An 8,066-nucleotide genomic window follows, 5' to 3' on the forward strand; every position below is an offset into this window, starting at 1 on the left:
AACACTTTGTTTTTTTCATTTTTGATGAGCCTGTCAGGAGTGATGCTGACAACGCGGACGCACCTTTTTTTCGAGGGGTCACCGGAAATGACGTCACAATGGAGGAGTTTTAATTTTTTTTTTTTGGAACATTTTCGAAATTATTGTTTAAATATGCATCTATAAGACAGAAAAAAGTTTGAATTAAATAAATAATTTTTTACATAGAAAAAAAAAATATTGAAAATAGGCCTTTTTTTACCCGACGAAACCCATGTAACCCCTTAGATGAGTTGAATGGCTACTATTTGGTAGGGCCCGTTCTAGAAACCTATTATGGGCATGAAACCTCAAATGATAGAAAGGTTTTTTTTCTAATAGCGATCTCCCCTCAATGCACTTTTTATTATATGTTTTTCACTGTCTGTTTTTGCATTCCGTATAATTTGTATAGAAAAAAAGGGAATTTCCAGTTCGTGGAGTGTTTACTTGTTTCAAAAGACATAAGTCAGAAATGAACAGTTTATGGATTTGTTTCTGCTTGTGTTTTACGAAAATAATTTAGTAAACTGCGGTTGAGTTGAAATTTTGTAGAATCATGTAAACTGGTACAGACGCTTTTGTATCTGCGTATTACATACAAGGTGGCACCAAATTGATCAAATTAATCAAACAGCGTCGTTCTTCAATCATATTTGAGAATTATGAACAACACCGCTGCAGCATATTTATAGAAACATACAAGCAATGGAGCGCGAAAAGGTCAACATAATCACTCAACATATTTTTTTGTATTTTAGTAAAAAGTTTTGGTTTTTAGTGAAAAATAAAATTAAATGATTAATTTTGCATTCTTTTTTCATTTTATATTTCTGTATATTTAGAATTTTCGGCATAATGTGAGCACAATTAGAAAAGTGTGAAATGTATTCAATATAATGACAACAGAGTTTAGCTGTTAGAGATTAGACTGGGATATTAAAATATTAAACATTGAAAATAAATTTACTTTTACTTTTACGAAAGCGCTTCACTGAAAAAATTCAAATGCATGCTCTCCTAATTTGGCATATAACGGTAAACTGGGCAAGTTAACGACGGGATTTTTTAAATTTTCTTGCACGGAGGCCTTGCTTTTACGTGTTATATCTCCCTTATCAAATTCTCTTTTCTTGAGTTTCTCTAGATAGCGACTTACAATTTAATCACAATATAGCAAAAACCTTCAATTTAATTATACGTATGTATATACATACCTATGTATGTAATAGTATGTATAGAAGTAACACTTTCGCGCAAAAAAAAAGTTTTTAGTGAAAAGCAACAAATTATAATACCCTTGTAGGTATGCATAGACGCGCATAGATATAAAAATAGCAACATTAGGTTTTTACACTTACATACATACATCCTTTGTTGGGTGCTTGACCGTGCTCCTCCTCCAATGTGTAGTGTACGCTTTAAATGGAGGGATTTAAGGAGGAGATTTTTCATAATAAATATGTACATATGTATGTATATACTCAGAGGCTTGCCATTAACTACTGAAGAGCGACAGCTATTAGAAAAACTCTTTTCTATCATTTCATGTTTCATGCCCACTCTTATACATACACATACATACGTACTATTTTTACCCCTGCGTTATCTGCTAGGTGGCTGTTATATGAGAAGCGACCGTGTTTACTGTTTAAGAAAATAATTTCGACTTTTTGTGCTTGGAAAAAGAAATGAGTAATCTCAATTTTACATAATAAATTAAACTCACATAAAATTCTCATAATTGGTTAATTTAGAGCACAATTTGTCTTGGAAAATTTTAGATAAAACATGTAGATTCATACATAGAGGGTTTTCTGTAGTCAAGAGAATGTTTTGAGAGTGATGTAACTCAGATGTTGAACAAAAGTGAATGGTAGGCCAAAAATAACATTAAAATCTTAAATCTATTACCAAGGCAAAATTATATATGTAGATCACCTTCTGACAATTTCAGAAAACTTCTTTGTTTTTAATATTTTTAAACCATCTACTACATAAATCGGGTGACCAACAAAATCAGAGGATCCAAAATATTTTCTTGGAGAACTGCCGATGTCAGCATAAAAAAATTCATCAACAAACGAAGATATACACAAAACAGTTTGAAAAAATTGGTTTAAGATTTTTAAGTTTCTTATACGGAAATTGAATTATTCACAAAGTTTGATTTTGAAAATTGTTAATTGATTCCTTACTTTTACGGAAATATATACTTGTTTGTTACCTAAGAGGAGAGTATAGAGTTAATGAATTTCCAAAATGTTGTTTTAAAACCCGAGTAAAAATGAGAAAGTATAGTATCTATTGCCGCCTTTGCCGAATGTGTTGGTGCGTGACTATGATTCGAGAGTGCGTAGATTCAAATCTCCGTGCATGAACCACAAAATTATAGAAAAAATAGAAACTCCTAACTGAAGTTTAAGTGCCAATTACTTTTTTATAGTATCCCTTGGCAACGCATTACTAGACTTCGCGTATTGGGATACACGTCACTGTTGGCAGGTATATCTTCGACGTTGTAAGGACTAATAAAGGCAGTTTGGCAGATGAACGGAGAATAACTCTTGTCAAGGTGTACTACTTCGTGATTGGTAGGTGAGTGGAAAGCAGATCTCTTCCTCGAAGAGCCAAATTCACGCTATTTAAAGAGTGACCATTTTTATACAAGGCGCAGAAATGAGAATGCTTTCAGAGCATTCGAGACGTGTTATTCTTCACAAGATTTATAGTCATGTTTACGTGGGCGACGAGTACCCATGGAGGTAGTCAAATGCATTTAAATACAATAATTGCACTGACTTGGATAAGCCGTAGACATGAAAGATGAGATGCTCCGGTGTGGATGCTTTGCCCATAGGGGGGCAGCGAAAGCAAGGATCTTTTTGCACTTGGAAGGAGTAACTTGCGTAGCTTTGCAAAGTACAGAGGCTGTTGGCGAAGTATTTCGGTTTCCGTCTAAAGTGACAAATGGTTGTAGTACCAAATAATAAGACGAATAATGTGTAACTTTTGCACAGGCATTTGTTAATAAAATAAACATCAGTGACACATTTCTAACAGATCACTTTGGGGTACAAAATAAATCTACTTAACAGTGGTAGCAAAATTTATTTCTAACTTTTTTAAAAATATTTTTAAGTTATTATGTCATGCCCTTTGTGTCCTCACGAAACCATAGGAACTTATATACATATTACCTCAGAATAATTTGTGCAGCCTTTGTGGGGAAAATGAGATGTTTCCGTTAATATGCTAAGGCAGTGAATAGGCCTAGTTTCACCAAACATAAATACCATACTTTGACTCGAACAATTACTCTGCTATCTTCAGATTCTTCAATATTGTTCGAAATCCAGGCGAATGTAACTGGCGGCTCAAAAAGTTTGTTATTAACCCTTTGCACTCGAGACCGTTTCCGCGCGAACTAAACAGAAACTCGAAGCGTTTCGTAGCGCTTTGAGTGAGTTTCTTACCTCTAACTTAAAATGATGCACAGTGATCTATAGTGCGTACACCCTTTTTGTGGCGTGCGTCTTGGTGTTGTTCCACAATTTTAGAGACCTTCAGTTTCAAGACATTTTTTAAGAGGAGCTTTTTCATGGCATAAATACACTCAGATTGTGCGTAAGATTTTTGGACCTTTACACGTTGGCAACGGCGAATATCGCAGACGATGGAACGATGAGCTGTATGAGCTTTACGACGACATAGACATAGCGCAGCGAATAAAGATCCAGCGGCTACGTTGGCTGGGTCATGTCGTCCGAATGGATACAAACGCTTCGGCTTTGAAAATATTCGATGCGGTACCAGCTGGTGGTAGTAGATGAAGAGGAAGGCCTACTCTGCGTTGGAAAGATCAGGTGGAGAAGGACTTGGCTTCACTTGGTGTGTCCAACTGGCGCCGGTTAGCACGAGAAAGAAACGACTGGCGCGCTTTGTTAAATTCGGCCAAAATCGCGTAAGCGGTTATCGCGCCAATTAAGATGGAGAAGAGAAATACACTCAGAGGTTTGCTATTGCCTGTCGAGGGGCGACCGCTATTAGAAAAAACGTTTCTTTATTTTGGTTTTTCACCGAGATTCGAACCTACGTTCTCTCTGAATTTCGAATGGTAGTCACGCACCAACCCATTTGGCTACGGCAGAAAATAATAACACATAAAAGTTTTATATTTTAATATTTATTGTATCTTTACATCTTAACGAAGATATTTTCGTTAAAATTAGCGAGCGAGACTCACATCTCGAGTGCAAAGGGTTAAATCTCTAGAAACTTCTTGTGCTGTATTCTAGACTTCGGATTTGATTCTTGATCTTTGATCCGTGGTGAAGGTGTGGCTGCTAGTCGCTAAATTTATTGTATGAGTACATATTTATGTAAGTAAGTACAGCCATGCATATACATATTTTTCAACACAATTTTCATATGTATGTACATACATATGCCCTGGTATACGTACGACTATCTATAAGGGTTTACCCGATTAAGGTTTTATCTGAAATAATGTTTTCCATTAAATAAAATTTCCAGAGAAATCATTGGCGTTAACTATTAAATTATCGCAGCATTTGGTGAACAAGTTTTACTTTTATTCGATAAAATTCAACCTTTGCCCCGAGTTACACGTCCCGAAGTAGTGCACCGTTCGTGAGTATATGTAAATGTGAGTATACTTGTATATAAATTAAAATCACACACATACATATATAAATACACAAATATATATGTACATCGAAATGTACGTGCATGAGTGAAACCAAGATGTATTACAAAAACAGCGTACATCCACACAAACAAACATATGTATGCACCTACTCATTTTACCCGTTGAAAATGTATTTCTTTAGAACTCCTTTCCTCAGCCACTTGGACCTTAGTTGACGAGCAGCGGTGTTGCTTATCAACAAAAATGCCGAAGTCCATTTTTTATGGCATTTACTTGCTTGGATGTCCAATCGCAAGAGCAAGAAGCACATAAAAATAAGAGTGGAAAAAAAAATTGGGAAAGGGGGAAATAATGAAACAAATTAAATCGAAATGCAACAGTGCAAGAAAACAATGTGTGTACTTGACTAAAAAATGTACGAGTAAATGTACCTTCCTCAAAGTAATATAGTACAAGTATGTATGCACAAGTGTGTATGTATATGTAGAGATATACATATGTACATACATACACATGTATATATATTTGCGGATATGTAAGCTCATTTATTTGCAGATAAGTGCATTTAAACAATACCTACTCAGTATTTTTTAAGCACTCTTTGAAACGTCTATAAAATTACGTGGAAATGAAGAGGCAACGAAAAAAATTAACAAAAGGCAAACAAAAAAAATTTATACAAAAACAAAGTGTGCGTCATATCAGCGATTAAGTTATAAACGAAAACAAGAAAACAATAACCAGACATTAAAAATTGGGGAAAATCGAAGACAAAAGAATAAAAACAAGTAAAACTATACTCTCAGTATTAAACGCAACAATAACAACATTTCTGTTGCCCGTAATTTAAACATTTCATGTTGAAATCATTAACACAACACTCGGTTATTCAGTCATCTCACTGGTTCGTGTTAGTGAGTGGGCGCAACGGTGAGCGTGCGAGCACTTGGACATATGGATGTAAATAGCCACATATACATATATATGTATGAGCATATGTGTACGCATGTGAATGCTTTGTTGGGGAAGCTACCTTATTTGTTCGTGTGTTATGCCCGTATTGGGGCTCCTCCCCTAGCTTACGATTCATCGACGGTTCTTCACACTCGTCGCCATTGTGGTGTGTGTGAGAAAATATGTATATTGTTGATTTAAGAATTGAGTGTAGATGTGGGAGGGGAAGCCAAACACCTATAAACATTCCCTGCGTGTATGTGTGTGTGCAGCGTAAAAAATGGAATTATGGGCGCACACCTGATTGAAGATGTTTGTGTTGGTATACTGCGGAACATAAGTATGGCGACGGTAGTTGATGTTAACTTAATACATGTTTCCTTTGGTTTACTCGTTTCACAAATAAAAAGTCTCGTTCAAGCTTATAAAACTGAAATTAAATAGTTCACGTCTCTTCAATTGAAAAAAGAAATTCGAAAGAGAAATAAAAATAGAAACATCATATGTTTACAATATTTCCAGTTGCATCATCTAGGTATTGTATTGTTGAAGGGCTCTTGCTTTGTTTCATGAATGATTTGGACGATATTCTCATAAAGCTTCTGGAATATCAGTTTAATATCGATTTTCAATGACACTACCGCGCTTGACAAAACGATTACCAAACTAGTTTGTTTGATGAGCTTTGTGACATGGGGCGTAAAAGCTTCGTTTATTTCTTTGTAGTTTTTAGGAAATTTGCCACTTATCTTCAAAACTTAATGAAGGTTTTAGTTGCCTATGCGCTTCAATACGTTCTCTGTTTTTTAATGAGGCTGATGCTTGAGTTCTCTTAATAAAATATTTGTTGTTTGTTTTCCATTTTAATAGGCTGTCGTTCGGTTCGCCCGGAGTAACATGCTCACTGTGGACATAAAACATCAAATGATAGAAAGTTGTTTTTAAAAACGGTAAACTTTGACAGGCAAACTCAAAACTTTGTGTGAATTTTTGCCACGAAAAACCATCTTTAAAAAATCCAGCTGCTACTTGGAGGCGGTATAGAACTATAGGTCCCTTCCTAAAAATATGTTTGTTCCTGCTGTTCAATGATAAAAATTGCTCGTGCAATACAATGTTCCAGATAAAGAGCACTTACATTTTTTTTGGGCGATATTAACCTTTAATTTTAAACATGGTTTTTTTTTAATTAACTTAGCAGTGGATAACTAGGAAATCAGTGAAAGTGGATTGGTACTAAATTATAAAAAATCAAGTAATGAAAGCTTCCTTCCAATAAAAAGAATACAGATCATATGTTATTTGACACCTATTGTCATAAGTAATGATAATAAATATAAAATAAGGTAAATAACGATTTATTATTCTATCACTAATTTTTCTAACGCCGGTTTTATACATTTTTGCGTGCACGATATGTTAAAATTTGAGTTGATCGAACGTTTGAAATTTGTAATAATTAGCTTATTCTTACAAGGAATATGGTGCTTCACAATATTATCGCTGCTGTGCTTACCGTCTTTTGGACGTTTTCGTAGTTTGGTGACGTTTTGGCTGTTTTTGGGTTACAAATCTTATTTTTATCTTCATAATGATTTTTGTCAATGCAAAGCGAAAAGTTAACTAGCGCGAAAAAACTTCACATCTCTTGCGTGCTATTTGGTGGTTTGAATTTGAATTTGAAAAGGTCGAGCCAAGGAGCACCAGGAGATTTGGTGGCTCCTAAAACACTCAGGCTAAAGCTCTGGAAAGGGGTAGATAGTCAAGGAGGGAAGGAGAAAAGTATCAGAGAAAGAGATAGGAAAGAATAGATACAGATATAGAGATAGTTAGTCCTTTGAGAATTTTCCAGATTCTTTGGCAAATCTGTAAATATCCTCCACTTTTAGAGAACAAATATTACTCATTCTCATGACATCGGAACCCAATACTCGTAGCCTTGCTCAGTGCTCAGTGCTATCCGCCTCCTCCAAGCATGACAGGCGGTATGCCTCGATGATTCCAATGGTGCTCATGCGCTGACCCCATGGGTTGTGTCCTGTAATGATGCCGACCATCAACCGAATATCTTTCCTTCTAAGTTTTAGTAGAAAGTTTGACAGTTTTCTGTTCGGACTTGTATGAAAACACTTTGCAGTTCTGCAGCGTTCCCGACCGGACCATCACTCTTTATGTAGATTGCCTACATAATCGCTGATCCAATTCTTGATTCCTGCGGGACTGATTCCGATTATTGGCTCTGACCCCTGTGGGGACACCGCTGATCCACGGTTGGCCAATTCGTCGGCAATTTCGTTTCCTTGAACACCGGAGTGTCCCGGAACCCATATAAGTGCAAGCCTGTTTTGTCTTGCGACAGAATTAAGCTTCTTCTTACATTCTTGAACAATCTTTGAGGCTTGCTTCGCGTTCTCCATTGCCT

The sequence above is a fragment of the Anastrepha ludens genome, chromosome 2 (genome assembly GCF_028408465.1).
Source record: "Anastrepha ludens isolate Willacy chromosome 2, idAnaLude1.1, whole genome shotgun sequence".
NCBI lineage: Eukaryota > Metazoa > Arthropoda > Insecta > Diptera > Tephritidae > Anastrepha > Anastrepha ludens.